Below are 19,875 nucleotides of genomic sequence, written 5' to 3' on the forward strand. Positions count from 1 at the left end.
TGATTTTACTTTATTGATACAATTTTAAACTTAATTTTGTTATACTGTATATATATTTCCACTCTAGTTTGAGGTATTATGTTTATGTAACTCATTTGTAATGGATAATTAAAAATACAGATTAATAATTAGTCTTCTATGATAGTCAAACTTATAGTCATGTTAAGTTTTCTAGGTATACATAGGTATAATTCAATTAGGTAGGTAATCTTCAAATACTTCAAAGACCTACAGAATATGGCATTTAAAATGTTTTAAAAATTTAGACTTTCTGGACAGAGAGACATATCTGCTCCTGGCAGCACTGATTTACTTCGGAGAGGAGGATGGGCATTGAAGACACTCTATCTTCTTGTTGGCAAAAATAGCCATTTGGGCAAGAAACTGTTCTTGCACGAACTGCTTGATTGACTGAACATACAGGACCCATTGTAAGGTGACCACTGAACTTTGCTTGACAAAATGGTCCTTTGGGTTCCTGCTTCACAGAGGAAACTGCCAGACATTCTACAGGACACAGAGAGAAGTGACTGAGAGACTCTAGGCCTGTGGGCTGAAGACAGATGCCCCAACTTTACAGAGGAACTTTGGATGACTGCCCAGGCTGCCAGCTGTCTCTGTCTACCGTTGTAAGACAGTTGCTTGCATCCTTCTCTTGTTTCTCAGGTAATATTATATCCTTCTGAGGTCCTTGATGTAATTGAAGACTAGATAGTTATAATTTCCTTAGTTATGATAAAAGATAGGTAGGATATCTTCTTTAATTTTGCCAAATACAAATAAACTAGATATTATAAATAGACTAGATATTGTAACTGTAATTCTTGCTTGATAATTGTTTTGTTATATATGATTTTACTATGTTAAAGTTAAAACCTTACTTTTTGAAAAAAAGAATAGGAGAAGTGCTATGAATATTGCTCTGTATGCTGTGAATGTGTTCCTCTGATTTAGTTGATAAATAAAATGCTGATTGGCCAGTAGCCGCACAGGAAGTATATTATAGTCAGGATAAACAGAGAGGATAATTCTGGGAACAGGAAGGCTGAGTCAGGAGTCGCCAGCCAGACACAGAGGAAGCAAGATGTAAAAGTACCAGTAAGCCACAAGCCGCATGGCAACTTATACATCAATAAAAATTGGTTAATTTAAGATATAAGAACTAGATAGCAAGAAGCCTGCCATAGCCATACAGTTTATAAGTAATATAAGTCTCTGCATGTTTACTTGGGTCTGAGTGGCTACAGGAGCCGGGTGGACACAGGAAAACTCCAGCTACATATATTTTCAAGAATGGTATAGCTCGGTCTTGAGGAAGATTGATTTCCAATTTTCTGAGAAACCGCCATACTGATTTCCAAAGTGGCTGTATATGTTTGCACTCCCACCAACAATGGAGGAGTGTTCCCCTTGCTCCACATCTTTTCCAACATAAACTGTCTTCAGTGTTTTTGTTCTTAACCCTTCTGACAGGTGTAAGATGGTATCTCAGAGTCCTTTTGATTTGCACTTCCCTAATGACTAAGGATATTGAGCAATTCTTTAGATGTCTTTCAGACATTTGAGATTTTTCCTTTGAGAATTCTCTGTTTAGCTCTATAGCCCATTTTTTAGTTGGATTGTTCATTATTTTGATGTCTAGCTCCTTGAGTTCTTTATATATTTTGGAGATCATCCCTCTGTCAGATGTGGGGTTGGTAAAGATCTTTTCCATTCTGTAGGCTGTTGTTTTGCCTTATTTACTGTGTCTTTAGCCTTATAGAAGCTTCTCAATTTCAGAATGTCCCATTTATTGTTTCTCTCAGTGTCTGTGCTACTGGTGTTATATTTAAGAAGCAGTCTCCTGTGCCAATATGTTCAAGACTACTTACTAATTTCTCTTCTATCAGGTTCAGTGTAACTGGATTTATGTTGAGGCCTTTGATCCATTTGGACTTGAGTTCTATGCATGGCAATAGATATGGATCTATTTGCAATCTTCTACATGTTGATGTCCAGTTATGCCAACACCATTTGCTGAAGATGCTTTCTTTTTTCCATGGTACAGTTTTGGTTTCTTTGTTGAAAATCGTATGTTCATAGGTATGTAGATTAATGTCAGGGTCTTCAATTCGATTCCATTGGTCCACCTGGCAGTTTTTATGCCAATACCAAGTTGTTTTTATTACTATCGCTCTGTAGTAGAGCTTGAGGTCGGGGATCTTGATGCCTCCAGAGGTGGCTTTATTGTATAGGATTCTTTTAGGTATCCTGGGTTTTTTGTTTTTCCAAATGAAGTTGAGTATTGTTATTTCCAGGTCTGTGAAGAATTGTGTTCGGATTTTGATGTGGATTGCACTGAATCTTTATATTGCTTTTGGTAAGATTGCCATTTTTACTATGTTAATCCTACCTATCCATGAGCATGGGAGATCTTTCTATTTTCAAGATATCAGATATCAGGATTTCTTTCTTCAGAGACTTAAAGTTTTTGTCATACAGTTCTTTTACTTGCTTAGTTAGAGTTACCCCATGGTATTTTATATTATTTGTAGCTAATGTAAAGGGTGATGTTTCTCTGATTTCTTTTTCAGCCAATTTATCATTTGTATATAGGAGGGCTACTGATTTTTTGAGTTGATCTTGTATCCTGCCACATTACTGAAGGTGTTTATCAGCTGTATGAGTTCCCTGGTAGAATTTTTGGGATCACTTATGTATACTATCATATCATCTGCAAATAGTGAAAGTTTGACTCTTCCTTTCCAAATTGTATTTCCTTGATCTCCTTATGTTGTCTTACTACTCTAGCTAGAACTTCAAGTACTATATTGAACAAATATGGGGAGAGCAGACAGCCTTGTCTTGTTCCTGATTTTAGTGGAGTCACTTTGAGTTTCTCTCCATTTAATTTGATGTTGGCTGTTGGCCTGCTGTAAATTGCCTTTATTATGTTTAGGTAGGTTCCTTGTATTCCTGATCTCTCCAAGACTTTTATCATAAAGGGGTGTTGGATTTTGTCAAAGGCCTTTTCAGAATCTAATGAAAGATCATGTGTTTTTTTTTTTTCTTTCAGCTTGTTTATATAGTGTATTACATTGACAGATTTTTGTATGTTGAACCATACTTGCATCTCTGGGATAAAGCCTACTTGATCATGGTGGATAATTTTTGATGTGTTCTTGGATTTGGTTTGCTAATATTTTATTGAGTATTTTTGCATCAATGTTCATGAGGGAGACTGGTCTGTAATTGTCTTTGTTGCATCTTTGTGTGGTTTGGGAATCAGAGTAACTGTAGCCTCATAAAAGGAATTTGGTAAGGTTCTTTCTGTTTCTATTGTGTGGAACAATTTGAAGAGTATTGGTCTTAGCTCTTCTTTGAAAATCTGGTAGAATTCTGTATTGAAATCCTATGGTCCTGGGCTTTTTGTTGTTGTTGTTGTTCAGAGACTTTTAATGACTGTTTCTATTTCCTTAGGGGTTATTGGTCCATTTAAATGGTTTATTTGGTCTTGATTTAACTTTGGTATGTCTTACCTATCCAGAAAATTTCCTATTTCTTTTAGATTTTCCAATTTTATGGAGTATGGGTTTTTGAAGTATGACCTGATGATTCTCTGGATTTTGTTGTTGTCTATGGTTATGTGTCCCTTTTAATTTCTGATTTTGTTAATTTGGATGCTCTCTCTCTACCTTTTGGTTAATGTGGATAAGGGCTTGTCTATCTTGTTGATTTTCTCAAAGAACCAACTCTTTGTTTCATTGATTCTTTGTATTGTTCTCTTTGTTTCTATTTTATTGATTTCATCTCTCAATTTGATTATTTCCCAGTGTCTATCTTTCCTGGGTGAGTTTGTTTCTTTTTGTTCTAGATGTTAAGTCACTAGTATGAGATTTCTCCAGCTTTTTTATGTGGGCATTTAGTGCTATGAATTTTCCTCTTAGCACCACTTTCATAGTGTCCCATAAGTTTGAGTTTGTAGTACATTCATTTTCATTCAAATCTAGGAAGTCTTAATTTTTTTTCTTTATTTCTTCCTTGACCCATTGGTGATTCTGTTGAGCATTATTCAGTTTCCATGAGACTGTAGGCTTTCTGTAATTTTTGTTGTTGTTGAAATCTAACTTTAAGCCCTGGTAGTCTGATAGAATACAGGAGGTTATTCCATTTTTTTTTTTTTTTTTTGTATCTGTTGGGATTTGCTTTGTGGCCAAGTATGTGGTCGATTTTACAGATAGTTCCATGGAGTGCTGAGAAGGTATATTCTTTTTTTGTTAGGGTGGAGTGTTCTGTAGATATAAATTAAATCCATTTGAGTCATAACATTCTCTTATTTCTCTGTTAAGTTTCAATCTAGCAGAAATGTCCAGTGATGAGAGTGGGGTGTTGAAATCTCCCACTATTGATATGTGGGATTTGATGTGGGATTTAAGCTTTAGTAATGTTTCTTTTACATATGTGGGTGCCCTTGTGTTTGGGGCATGTTCAAAACTGAAACTTCATCTTAGTGGATCTTTCCTGTGATGAGTATGTAATGTCCTTCTTGATCTTTTTTGATTGATTTTAGTTTGAAGTCTATTTTGCTGGATATCAGGATGGGTACACCTGCTTGATTCTTAAGACCATTTGATTGGAAAGACTTTTCCCAGCCTTTTATTCTTAGGTAGTGTCTATCTTTGAATTTGAGGTGTGTTTCTTGTATGCAACAGAAAGATGGGTCCTGCTTTCATATCCATTCTGTTAGTCTGTGTCTTTTTATACATGAATTAAGTACATTGACATTAAGGGATATTAATGACCAGTGATTGTTCATTCCTGTTATCTTTTGGTGGTAGTGTGTGTATACTTTTCTTCTTTGGGGTTTACTGTTGTGGGGTTATCTGTTTGCCTGTGATTTCATGGGTGTATCTGACTTCCTTAGGTTGGAATTTTCCTTCTAGTGCTGTCTATAGGGCTAGATTTGTGGATAAGTATTGTTTAAATATGGTTTTTGCTTGGAATGTCTTGTTCACTCCATCTATGGTGATTGAAAGTTTTGTTGGGTATATTAGTCCAGGCTGGCATCCATGGTCTCTTAGTGTCTGCATTACATCTGTCCAGGTCCTTCTGGTTTTCAAAGTCTCCATTGAGAAATCGGGCGTTATTCTGATGGGTCTGCCTTTATAAGTCACTTGGCCTTTGCTACTCTTAATATTCCTTTTTTTTATTCTGTATGTTTAGTGGTTTAATTATTATGTGGTGAGGGGACTTTTCAGGGGCTTATTTTTCTATAAGCTTCTTGTATCTTCATAGGTATTTCCTTCTTTAGATTAGCAAAGTTTTCTTCCATGATTTTGTTGAATATGTTTTCTGTGTCTTTGAGTTGGTATTCTTCTTCCACTATCCCTGTTATTCTTAGGTTTGGTCTTTTCATGGTGTTCCAGATTTCTTGGATATTTTGTGTTATGACTTTTTGGGCTTTGGTATTTTCTTTGACTAATGAATGTATTTTCTCTATTGTATCCTCTGCACCGGAGATTCTTTCTTCCATCTCTTGTATTCTGTTGGTTATGGTTGCATCTGTATTTCCTGTTTGTTTACTCAGATTTTCTATTTCAAGCATTCCTTCTGTTTGTGTCTTCCTCACTGTTTTTATTTTACTTTTCAGATCTGGACTGTTTCTTTCACATGTTTAATTGCTTTTTCATATTTTCTTGGCTTTCTTTAAGGGATTTATTGATTTATTCCAATTTCTTGTTTGTCTTTTCCTCAATTTCTTTAAAGGAATTTTTCATTTTCTTTTTAAAGTCCTCTAGCATCTTCATGAAATTATTTTTAAGATCACTTTCTTTTGCTTCTTCTACATTATGATGTTCAGGTCTTGCTGTTGTAGAAAAGCTAGGTTCTGTTGATGCCATATTGCTCTTTATGTTGTTGTATGTTTTTTGCACTGGCATATACCCATCTCTTCCTCCAATAGGTACAAGAGGTACCTGTGTCTGAGCGAGCTGCTCTTGGTCCAATCTGTGCTTGCTGTGTCTGTGTCTCAGGAGGCCACTCTGGGTCCAAATCTTGGTCTAATTGGAGCTGGCAGATTCTGTATCTCAGGGAGCTATTCTTGGTCCAATCTAAGCTTTTAGGTTCTGTGGCTCAGGGAGCCACTCTTGGTCTTATCAGGGCTCTTGGTCCAGTCAGAGCTAGTAGGTTCTGTGTCTCAGGAAGCCACTAGTGTCGAAATGGGATGAATATTGGGGCAGTGCATGGGTCTTGTAGATTGCTGGGTCTGATGGGGGGTTCAGGTGGGGGAGCTTGCCTGTAGGAGTCTTCCCTGCTGGCAACTGGGGCAGAGATAGATGGGGGTTATGTTCCAGGGCCTAGGTCCTACAGGGACCAATGGGGAGTTTTGGTGGGGGAGCTTGTCCACACGAGTTTTCCCTGCTGACAAATGTATGTATCACCATTGCCCAGCTTACAATTCCATATTTTTAAAGAACTCTGAGTTTTATTTTAAAATAGTGACATTTAAAATATACCTGTACATATTTTTAATTATTTAAATAGTTATGAAAATTTAATCTTACTTAAAAATAACACACTGATTTCTATAAATTCTTTTAGAGCAACACAAAAAAATAATGTGCAAACCTCAGCTCTAGAGTTCAGTTTCTTAAATGTGTATCAGAGTGTGGTACCCAGGAAAAGTCATCCTTTGTTACCTGTGACAAGGTCAGAATGGAAGGACAGTTTACTTCTTATTAAATGTTAATTAGTGCTAAATGTTTTCAGTTAAAATTATGTTCTACATTTTAAAATTTTGTCTTAGTATATTTATTTATTTGCATGATAGAAGGCGATACCAAATGTTAGTGCTGAAATGATAATGTTACTCAAGAGACTCTTTCATGTCTGTCTTTATTTCTTTCTAAATCAACAACTCTATACTTTACATAAAAGGGTCCCACACCTGAGTAAATAAAGCTGCATTTCTCTTTGCTACATGAAACATTCAGAGTACACGTTATCATTTGCTAAGTGTTGCAGCTAAAAGCAGAAGAAATTAACCTGGGCCTAGAAAACATGTAGAGTATATGTCTAAGCCAGTGATTCTCAACCTGTGAGTTGTGATCCCTTTTTTTGGGGGGGTCAGACAACCCTTTCACAGGGGTTGCAGATCAGAGATTTATGTTATGATTTGTAACAGTAGCAAAATTACAGTTATGGGGTAGCAACAAAAATGATTTTATGGTTGGAGGTCACCACAACATTAGGAACTGTGATTAAGGGTCCAAGCATTAGGAAGGTTGAGAACCACTGATCTAGACAGTTTCTGGATAAGGAAGAGATATTGGGATGGGAAGAACACTGATGATTCTCTTATAGCCTGGCCGCTAGACAATACTTAAATGTGTCAAATGAATGGATGAAGTAAATGCAACTTTTGACAGTTTCTCCCTGGTAGTCAGACTTTGGTGTTGCTGTGATGAGATACCTGCTGTAAACAACTTAAGGGAAGAAAGAATCATAATGGCCCAGGGTTTCAGAGGCTCATATCACAATAGCTTGGAAGCAGAGAAAACAGATTCTTTCCTTTGCCCATTTTTATTCCATTCAGACCACCAACCTGTAAGATGCCCCCATTCAGAGTAAATCTTGCCATAGTTAATCCTTTCTTGGAGACATCTCTACAGGCACACTTAGAGATGTGCTTTATTACTCAGGTTCTTCTCAATCCCATCAAGATTAACCCACATCCTTAGAATGCGTTTATCCTTGTGTACAAATATGCACAGTATTTAAATGTTAATCTCATTTCTGCTCCAGAACCAAATGCAGTATCAATCAAATTGGTAAGAAGCAATCCACATGTTAGCTTTACTATGAGAGCAAACACCAAATAGCAAATCAGGTACTGTTAAAAGAATTCAGATTAGAATAAAATAATCAGACAGCAGGCTGAGTAATTATTCCAGTAAATGAACAATGACCTAAAGATAAAACACCAACAGTCTCTGTTTCCTTCATGTCTTGTTTCTTTTTTTTTTTTTTTTTCTTGACTTTGTGGGATAGGGCACTTTACCTGCTTTTGATGATTGTTTTTCTTCCTTGGATAAATGGCTAACACACAGAAGCCAGTGAAGCAAGTGAAGAGAAGCATTGATAACCTACACTGTCAATGCAAATGTAGTCTTTAGGCTAGATTATATTGGAAATCTGCTTGCACTGGTTGTTTCATCACCACCCACACAAATAAGGTTGAAAAATTAGACTAAGTGGTGAAGCAGAGTCCTGGAATTTAATGGCTCACAAACACAAGGGGTCAGCATTTCAACACAAATGATATTGAACCACCTGGCTTGATCAGCTTTGGAGTTTGAAAGGGATAGGGAGATGAAATTCAATTTATATTTTCAAATTTCTTTCTTCTCCAGTTTAGAATTTGGACATCTCCCATTTGGATTTTATAAGTCTGCTGACACTGTGGGAGGTGGCTCCTAACATCACCAGTGGGCCTTCCAGTCTCATCAGCCCTGACAGTTTAGGCAAGCTTCAGCGATCTCCAGATTTGTATCAATTTCCTCTTCCCCCAAAGAGCCTCTTCACCCAGCGTCCTTAGTCTTAACTTGGTAAACAAATGTACTGGACCATCTCCAGGGCTGTACCATTTTATTGATGAAAGTCTACAAAGGAAATGAGCTTTGGAGCTAGTGAGTTTACGTGTCGGTTGTGTGAGTATTAGGAATTTTGGCCTTAGATGTGATCTGCCCTATCTTTGAGACTCCCTTTCAGTTGCCATTCCTTATTCTAAGAAAGCAGATGCTTCAATATTTCTTATGATACATTATATTTTCTCATCAATATAAAAGTACATACAATATAATTCACTCCTGCTAGTGACAAAGGAACAGACTTGTGTAAAACCACTGTAGTTAGAGTTAAGGTCTTCATGCCAAAATGCTCCTTGTGTTGAGCTAGCTTCCCCACAGTCCTCAGTGTGTAGACAGTACTATATAGCATATCTCTGGATCCCTTCACTTAGCATAATGAGTTTGAGAGTCATCTGTGTTGTTTCATATTCAGTTGTTGTTATTTTAATTGCTGGATACACTATAGTCTGTTTGTCCAAGTCTCCAACTGAAGGATGCTCAGGTAGTATCTAGGTTTTGGATATTAATAAATATGCTAATATATCAATACATGTACAAATATAACACACATTAATGAAGCTATACTCACATGTAGACTTTTCTTTGAGAACTAGTTTTCATTTCTTCTGAGAAATACCTAGGTGAAATAACCAAGTTCTGAGAAACCTGAATTTGCCATGACTTCATCCTTCTCTTCCAAAGCCTCTGACTCTCACAGATTGAATATATGCACAGGATATAGATTTCTACCCTCTGAGAATATTCATTTAAATAATTTTAAGACAGAAGGGGTTTAGCATGAGAGTCAGACCTTCTCTGATAAGTCACCAAAGTGAGGTGAAGAAAAAAGAAATGTTTGCTCCAATGTTTAGTTAACTAGCCACAACGAAATGCCTGCTATTTTGACATGGCATGACATTATTTTTCATGATTTTTAATTTAAATTTCTTAGCATTTGAAATTTAATGATATTAACTCAATGTTACAAATAATAAGAATGAGTTGAACTGACAATATTGATTTTCCTCTTCTTTCTGCCTATTGAAATCCAGAAACCCACTCCCTAGTTTCCCCCCCTCCCCTACCATCCACTCTATTAGTTGTGCAGGAGTTTTGTTAGCATTCAATATGTTCAAGGCCAAGAAACTACTGTCACAGAATACTATTCAATAAATATTCAAGCAAAAGAGTTACTGAATAAATATGTGCACATGAGTTATAATAATCTGAAATCTGTATAGATCTCAAGTTATACCTCGGCAGATACCTTTCTTTCTGGTGATGAAGATAGGAGTAAAGTTATTTTTTTTTGCCCTCAGAAGTTTGCAGCTTAGCAGGAAACTAGAATAGATGTGTGTCCCATGTCATGCTAGTGTTATGGGGCTGTGTAGCAGGCAGACTCACTTAATCTGGAATAGGCTTCATGAAACCTACAGAGGCTTGTCAGCTTGTGAGGAAAATATAAAAGCAAAAAGCAATGAGTAGATAGAGAGCAAGGGGTGTCATTGAACACAGAGTGAGCAGGATAAGTAAGCTAGGGAGGAGTGTGGTGTGTTAAAACAAACATCTGGACAATTCTAGAAGGCCTGTAGCCGGGTGAGGGAGGTTGTATGGGAATAAGGCTCCAAAGGAAGCAGAGGCCAGGAGGTGGGGCTTAATTCGACAATTTTAAACTTTTAAACAGAAAATGACACCATTCTTTCTTTGAAAATCATACTTTGGCTCCTGTGGCAGACTCCATTACTGTGAAATTCAACACATCTAAACTTAGTTGCTTACAACAAACACTGTCTTTTAGTTTCTGAGGGGCAAGAGTCCACACAAGGCTCAGATGGCATCACTGGCTTGACACACTCAAGGCTGCAACTGAGATTCTACCCAGATCTGCTGTCACCTCTGATGAATGACTCAGGAAGGTCTCTTGTCCACATCCACTCAATGCTGCTTGCAGCACCCAGGTTTTGTGGGATATTAGATGGAGACCTTCAGGTTCTTGATGACTGTTGTAGGAGATTTTACTCAGTTTATTGTCTGTCTCCCAGACAGCTGACATAATTGTGTCTGGCTTCCCTCAGAACAAGCAAATGAGGAGTGATAGACTGAGGTGAAAACTAAAGGACTGTTTTTGGTAGCTTATTTTGGAAGTTTTGCTGTATTCTATTAGGGGAAAGGGGGCAGATAACATCAGAAGTTAGGGACATTTGAGAGCTGCCACCTTGGAGGCTATTATTACTACTATTCAGCAGAGAAAAAAAATAGAGTTTGAGCTTGGGTGGTGACAATAAAAATAGAAATAAATGTTAATAATATTTCTTCTTTTTAAGTAGCAGAGTTATTTAGAAGAGTAGAATACCCCTCATGCTGGTAGAACATGATGGTTAGATATGGGAGGTAAAAGAATGAGGCTTCTCAGGAAGTGTACAGATTTCATTTGTGAGGTCCTGAATAGATGGCAATCCTATGCATTTGAGGTATAGTGTACATGTCTGTAATGTCAGCACTTTAGAGGTAGAGGTAGGGGAATTAGGAGTTCAAGGCCAGCCTTAGCAACACAGAAAATTTGAAGCTAGCCTATGTTAGAAAATGGTGAGGGGTATTGTCAGAAGACAGTCCAAGAATGGAGTCGAACAAGGGGAATTCTGAATGCTTGTGGGAAAACATGAGTCTCAAAAACATGGACTTGTTCTTGGAATGTGTTTATGTGCTCCTCCCAGGAGTAGTGAATAGGAGTGACGTTAGATTATTATTACAGGTGGCTGTTGCTATTTGTTTATATGCCTCTATTGAAAAACATGTTTTTGACGCATGCAGCTTGTTCCTGTGATTGCATATAGCTTTAACTCATGAAAATTTTACTAAGGTGACCTTTCTTAACCATCAGAGTATAAATTGTCTGATGTCCTGAATAAAGTTGGTGATTGCATGACACTTTAGTCTGCCTCATTTATTGGTGCCGTTCTCCCAGATTCCATCACCTTTAGAGTGGTAAGCAAGTGGTACCATGAATCAGGGACCTGAAGTCAACTCTGAGATATGAGAGTGGGGGCCTCACACAAGGAGGTGAATGGGAAACCAGAGAAGGCTTTGCCTTGTGATGAACTTGTGCATCATTTTTTAAAGAAAGTAGGAGCACATATATTGGAATTACAACTATTAGATAGATTGCAAGTTGTTCCTTTATTATAATCCCTATTTTGCAGAAAAGGAAACTTTAGATAGAGAAGTATGGAACAGAGTCCAAAAGAGTATTGGAAAGGCATATAAACAAGAGAAAAAAAATCCCTGTTCCATTTTGGGTCACTTGGGAATTAATTTGGACTGTTTCCAAAATGCTTAAGGAAGATAAGGAGCATATTAATCACACTGGAGAGATGCCTAATTCCTTACAGGAATATAAATTGGATGATCTAATCTTAAAATTGATAAAGGAGGAGTTTTTCTCCCATTCAGGCAAAATTGAAACTAAAAGCAATGCACCAGTAACTATGCTGGTGACAGCTCCATTCAGTTCCTTTAGATATATATATATCCCATTGCCTAAATATGACCATGAAGTATTGGGGTGAGGAATTTGATAGTCAATCTAATCTTGAATGCTCTCCACTTTTTGATGAGGACCTAAGAGAGTCTATGAAAAAGCTAACTTTATAACCTAGGCAAGCTAGAGCACAGCAGGGAAAAGGAATTTGTTTACACCTAACTATGCACTCACCTGTCTATTTAAAACTTGAGAAAGAGTGGTGGCATTGGACAGCCCTCACTTATTCTCTCAACAATCAAAGGAAAAACTACAGCTATTTGAAGCCAGACTAAAATTGGCATTTGTGTATCGTGTGGCTCCTTTACTGCCTTTAAACTTACTTATTTTCCCCACTAAATTGTCTCCTACAGGTATTATAGCACAAGAGGATAAATCTTTCAAATGGATTTTTCTGTACCATAAAGACAACAGAATAGTAACTTCTTACCTTAGTCTTCTTGCTCAATTAGTAAATCAGGGGAGGACCTGATATCAACAGTTACGTGGATTTGATCCTTGCTGTATTATATTACCCTTAATGAACAATCAGTCTTTAAGAGCATTATAGAACTCTATAATCAAATTTCACTTGAAGATTATCATGGAAGGGTAGGAAATCACTATCCATCTGATAAACTATGGGGTTTTCTTATACGAACTAAATTTGTGATTACAAAATTGTCCAACCTTCTCCCATTCCACAGGTAGATACTTATTGATCATTCATCTAAGGGTATAGGAGGAATTCATGCTCCATATATTCATCAATCTATTATTACTTCTTTATACTCAGCCCAACAGGTGGAACTGGCTGTTTTGATTCATCTATCATGGCTAATTTATAAATCCTTTAATATAATTTCAGATTCTGTTTATGGTGTAGGATTATTTCCAGCAATAGACTCATACTTAGGCACACTCTAACCTTTCTGCTTTTATTGCAGAAGGAAATAAGCAGCTGATGCAATAACCTGTCCTATTTTTACTTCTCCAGAAGAAAGTTGGAAGTGGTATGCATCTGTCATTGCTGATAGATCCACTGAAACATATGGATTCCTCTTTGACTCCTTCAGCCCTCACCATCAAGAATAACAGTGGAGGTGAGGAGGCAGTGAAAATCATCAGGAAGACAGCAAATCTCCAGCTAAAAGGCAAAGGGAGATATCGACTCTACCATCAGAAGTCAAGTCTGCCCACCTGGAGCCAATTTAAGGCCCTGGGTGCCAAGGGAGAAGTTATTCTATGAAATATACAGAGCTCTATGTCACCTGAGAATCTCCTTTTGCTGATGCTAGCTGCTTTGACCTGTGCATCTGTGGTAAGTGCCTCTGAGCTTGCGTATTGGTCCTACATTCCTCATCTTCCTTTGCTTCAACTTGTAGATTGGATAGATCCAGCTCCTGTTATCTTTACTAACAACTGTGTTTATGACTAGATCTTGGGACTGTAATAGACCTATTTATTCATCTGACAAAGGGACTGTCAGGATTTCCTTGGGATTTGTATCACTTCCCATTTGCATAAGATCATAACATGTATTCCTATTAAAGGCAAATATGAACTTATATTCCATAAGATGCTAGAACTGCTAATGTTATGGGTCTCTTTTCACACTGTTTTCACAAATTGGTATAATAATGTAGTTAATAGTACTGGAAGTATTTTAGATCTCTGTTCTTTACAGCAGAGTATTACACACAGGGCTTTCACTGTTCCAGTGGAATTTGTTTGCTTATTGGACACTCATGCACCAAATGACAATTAGATTTATCTACAACATCTCAAATCAAAACCAGCCTGGATATCCTGATCTTAAAAAATAAAAAGGGGAAGACATCTGCACTTTTATGCTCCTTTCTCCCAGGTTCCCCTACTTTTAGAGAAGTAAACAACATATCACTTATCATGATATGGTGCCAGTATACAGAGATGGAACATGCAATTTTAGGCATATTAGGGGTCAGGTGCCTATAAGGTAATTAACTTTAATATAAAGTAGGTAATCCAATTCCAAACTTGGAACTCATGAAAAGTTGTGGGTTAGATGATTTTGGCATTTGTCACCCACTATAGGGTTGGTAATTAAATGCTATCTTAGGTCTGGTTCCCAGGAGGCACAAATTTTCTAAATAACAAAGAATCTTTGGCAATGAGGTGGATGGCTTCTTTCTAACCTACTTATTGGCTTTTGGATTCATGTCATCTACAACTGGATATGCAGCACTTCATAATGACCACATCCTAACATAGTATTCCAACTTCACATGGTGTCTTCAGGTTGGTACTTCAGGTAGTTTAATCTTTATTGGAATAGTAATAACTGGATTACCCCAGAAATGGCAGCCAATGGATTCTATGCCCCTAATCCCATGATGACATCTCCTTGGACATGAAGTGAGTTTATTAATCTGAAGAAATATTCAGAATCCCATAATCCTAAGGCACATACTCCTGAGTGTCTGGAGAGTGGGTGTTTCTGACGCATTGTGCTGGAAGTTTTTCTGGATGAATGTTTCCCAGCTGCGGTCCTGTGGCTGCTGTTCTCTCACATCGTGCTTCTTCTGGTGGTGGCTCACAGCTTCAGCCTCACATCCACCATTCTCAGGTTGAATGTGTTGCCTAACCTTATTCTGCCTTGTCATTGGCCTAACAGCTTTATTTATCAACAAATGAGAGCAACTTATGTTCACAGCCTGCAGAAAGACATCCCACAACACTTCCCCTTTTCTTTCCAATCAAAAAGGAAGGCTTTAACTTTAATATAGTAAAATTGTATATAATAGAACAGTTATCAAGCAAGAATTATAATTACAATATCTACTCTATTTGTATTTGATAAAATTAGAGAAAATATTCATCATCTATCCTATATTTGTGAGTCTAAAGTTTTATATCGAATATACCTTTTATTGAAACCTAGGAAAACTATAACTATCTAGTCTTCAACTCCATCAAGACCCCAGAAAGATATAATATTACCTAAGTAAATAGCAAGTGCATTGTAAGCAACTTCCAAAATTCTAGAAATGATAGAGACATCTGGCTACCTGGACCATCACTCAAATTTCCTTTGTTACATTGGGACATTGCTGGGGATGGCATATAAGATGCCCGACGTGCTGCCAGCAGAGGTTGGAGAAAAGGGGACCCGAGATTGTGGACCATTAACCCTCCGTGTGTTCCCCTTCAGATCTTCTGCATAGCATGCCTCTAGAGGGCCAAGGCAGAAATGCCTACGTGTCCCAAGGTCATGCTTTATGGCATGCACATACCATATTCTCCTCCATATAAATATTTCTTGTAATACTAGTCTTTTTCTTCTATCTGATCTTTGTGTTCTGTGTTCCTAGATAAATGGTGATTTCTGTGATACAGGAAAGGAGTGAAGTAAATTTCATAGAAAATTATACACAGATGATCACACAGGCTGGGGTTAAGGCAGTTATGCAGTTCATGGGAAAGAACCTGCAGCCTGGGGAAGCTTTTCAGGCTTGGATAAACTATACCGAATGTGTGGTCAACTATAGCACTTGGTATGTGTATTAACACACTGGACTCAAATTGGCCATGATGAATAATTCAGTTTCTGAGTATATTCCAAGGGCATTGTGTAAAACTTGAGATCCTAAGGGGTATTGGCTGAGGACTGTGGATGGAGTAACATATAGATGGGATGACAAACTGAAAGTGTGGGAACCTAGAATAGGAGGAAAATAGGGGCCTCCATCAAGAAAGGGAGATGGCAACTTTAATACAGATATTTTTGATTCCTCCTGAAGGAGTGTGGAGACAATGTGGCAAATGATGGAGTGATTGCTACAAGTTTTATTGGGTTCCTGGATTAATAAGAGTTGCCAATAAAGGTGAGCTTCCTTTCTTGGAAGCTCTGAAAATTGGATCAGGTCTTCCTTGGAATTGTTGGGATATAGAAGGACAAAAGTTGCTGACTTGTAGAGACAGATTTCTTTTCTGAGGTCCTTGTGGCCCACCAGTCATGGGGCTTGGTGTTTGCAGAGGGCTGAGGAGGAACTTAGGCGGCTGCAGGGGTCTTGAGGTCAGAGCAGGCTGTGTGAGAAGGAAACAACTGGTACATTGACCATTGTTCTTATTTTTACCTTTTTTGCAAAATTGCATGTTGCTAGCCTCTGGGTCAAGTGCTCAGAAGATTGTATACTCTATTAATAAAAATAGAGTATGCTTGATTTGATGTTAAGTCTGGGATAGTTCCTGTGTTTAGTAAAAGATGATGAAGGATATATTGGTGATTTTCTAAGAATAACCTTTGGAATCATGAGAATATTCTGTATTGGGTGATTTCCCCCTTTTTTTTGTTCTCCCTTACTTATGATAATAAAAGACTGAGGTTACCAGGGCAAAAGCAGAAGCTAAGAGAAGCTAGGGAAACTAAAGAAATTGTAGCAGAGAAGCTACTTAGCCACTGCAGAAGCCGGAAGTGACCTGACAAGCTTTCATAAGCACTGTCTCCGAGTTCTTGCTGCACCTTCCAGGTATCCCATCCGTCATATTTCGGAAACTGTTGAGGCTGGTCCCCAGCAGGACATTCATCTGTATAGGTCTAGAGCCTCTGACATAGTTTTCAGTGAGTGAAGCAGAAAATTTGGAGGATTGTTTTACCTATTTTGGCAGTTCATTAGTCACTTTTTTCTGTGTCTTGCAGAATGTCTAGCAGTTTCTTCTGTGAAGCAGGAAACTGAAGGACCATCTTGCCCTGTTTTGGCTATGTTCAGTGGTCACTTTCCTATGGGTCATGCACATCCAGTTTATATAACATACTGTCAAGCAGTCCAGGCAAGAGCAGTTTCTTGCCCAAATGGCTAGTCTTTTCCACATTGTAAGCAAACTCCATAACGATTTTCTTCAATGCCCATCATCCTCTTTGAAGTAATTGGTGCTGCCAAGAACAGATATATCTCACTGTCCAGAAAAGTCTAAGTTATTAAAACATTTAAAATGCCATATTCGGTATGTCTTTGATATGTTTGAAGATCACCTACCTAATTGAAATATATCTCTGGATATCTAGAAAATCTAATTAACGTGACTACAAATTTGACTATTATAGATGACTATTAATTTTCATTTTTAAACTATACATTATATTTTTAAATGAACTGCATGAACATAATACCTTAAACAAGAATAGAAATATATATACAGTATAACAAGATTAGCTTTAACTTTGTATCAATAAACTGAAATCCATACCAATATAAAATATTTTGAGATTAACTGTTCAGTTTTTTGGATTAAAGTAGAGTCAATAATCTACTCTTTTATCCTATTATTTCTATATCACTCCATGGGCAGTCATTCCTTTAATCTGGTTACTACAATTTTCAGAAAAGCAGAATAATTTGCAACCAAACAATATAAGGGAGATAGTAGTATATAGGGTCTTAGCATCTTTATTTCTGATAGGGACCCTGACACAGATGAGCAGGAACAGAGAGAAGGTACTCCTTCCTAGAACAGCCCATGCATGGTTGGCAACCAACTAAATTGCTTGATTTATAAATTATAATGAAATTTCAAATTTTCCAACCTCATTGTTTTTCACTATTACCACTTGAATTCAATCTTGCAATGTTTTTCTCTTATAAAAATGACTCCAAGTACAATACAGATGTGACATACACACATATCGTTTATTAAGTTAAGATGATATTTTCTGCACTGTGCAGTTTTAGTTTTAAAACAAATAGCATGCTTCCTGTTTCCATAAACCAGGGAGAAGGGTGAAAATGAATTGTAACTACCTCTGCACAACCACATATGGGACAGGCTCTCCAGCTGAAACTAGCTCTTGATTTTCAGGCCCTTGGTAGAAATGAAGAACATGGGCAACCATACTGTCTGTGGTTTGAAACATAACCAGTAATGAGATGATGCCCCCCTTTTTTCTACAAAGTGTGTCACCAGTAGCTTTTAACCAAACATACCAAGCCAAGGTTGAGAGAGTGGCTTGGGACTTTGAATCTCAGATTTTACATGTTTTCAAATTTCTTCTTTCTATGGATTTTAATATGAAATTAGATATCAATAGCCACAATTTCATGTGTTACCATTTACTTATAGTAATATTTTATTTGTACTAAAATGTGATTTTATTTGTATGTTAATAAGTTGCCTGGGGGTCAGAGCTAATAGCAAGCCATTTAGCAGAAGTCTGGCAGTGTAGCACACACCCTTATTCACAATGACAGGCAGATCTCTGTGTGTTCAAGGATACAGGCAGCATGGAGACAAATGCCTTTAATCTCAATACCAACCATAGAGACCTGGAGGTCTGTATAGAAAGGCAGTGATGACGAGGAGGTCATGTGGTTGGGTTTACAACCAATGAGAAGGCAGAACAGAAAGTCAATAAAAAGACAGACACACAGGAAGTAGGTCTCTTTCTGAGGGAAAGGACAGCAATGGCAGCAAGGGGTAAGAAGGCAGTCTTGGTCTTAGCTCTTGGCTGCTGCTCTAAACACTTGGGCTTTTAACTCTGCGTTTGGCTCTGTGTTTCTTATTTAATAAAACCATTCAGAATTACATCTACATTTACTCATGTATAATATACCATTTACAAAACAGGAATATCTATTTATCTTTTTTTCAGAGCTAGATTTGGCCATGTGATTTGTGAAAGCAAAAGAAATGTAGCTGAAGGGAACACGAGTCCATCCCATCCAGGGGACACATGTCCGTCCCATCCAGGCAGAAGCTCAAGAGCCAGCCTATTGTACTTTTGCTATGCTGTCTCGACTCTGTGGCAGTGACCAGCTTAGATCCCAGCTGCTTTCTCACACTGGGTCCCTGGATGATGATAAAGTGACAGGAAGCGGAGTCCTCAAGCAACATAGGCAGGAACTAACTGTATCAGGAGCAAGAAATAAGCCCTTGTCTCTGTAGGCCACTGCAATTTGGTGTCATTTGTCTCCAAAGCATAATCAAATCAACCTGTTTTGATTGATGAAGGGTATGTGTATCTACTGGATACCTACATTATGTTGGAAATATTTTTACAAGAAAGGAATATTGAAGGAAAGATAGTGTGGGTGTAATAAGAAAAAATTGGTGGAAAACAGTCTTTAAATTGTCAGTAGCACTAGATGAAAATAACCCACTTGTTCTTTTATGTTTAAAAATATGCTGCTACAAAAATGATCAAATATTTTGTTTTAAGTGATTCAGGTTAGGGAAGGGGGTGGAAGAGTTGGGATCACAACATAATAAATACAAAGACGTTGAAAGTTCTCTCTACGGTTATCATAAAGCATCAAAAAGTAAATGAGCGGAAATGCCTCTAATCTCAGAACAGCACAGCTGGTGAGTGGGAATTTGTGACTCTTCATTCAGTTAACCTTCATTTTTCCACCTATGATCACTTCTCAAAGAAGTGAACCATCATGTCCCTGATATCACTCAAGGGTCTCCGAAATTCCCATGAGGCAGGTAAGGTGAAATGTAGAACATTGTCTGTGACTTGAGGAACATTCTCTAAGGTACTTAGCACTTTACTACACTCATGTACATGTTGTGGTTAGAAAGGAGTACCCTTCTCTGTCCAAAAAGTATTCTCCACAGAGGAATGTGTGGTGTGGGTTAAAAAGTCTGTTGAAAGGATACTGTGATGTTATATCAAAGAAATTCAGGACAGATTACTTCATATGTATCATGAAAGTTGTTTTTGGTGTTTGTGTGTGTGTGTGTGTGTGTGTGTAACAGAAATGTTTCAAACAG

Source organism: Peromyscus leucopus, chromosome 15 (genome assembly GCF_004664715.2).
Source record: "Peromyscus leucopus breed LL Stock chromosome 15, UCI_PerLeu_2.1, whole genome shotgun sequence".
Classification (NCBI taxonomy): Eukaryota; Metazoa; Chordata; class Mammalia; order Rodentia; family Cricetidae; genus Peromyscus; species Peromyscus leucopus.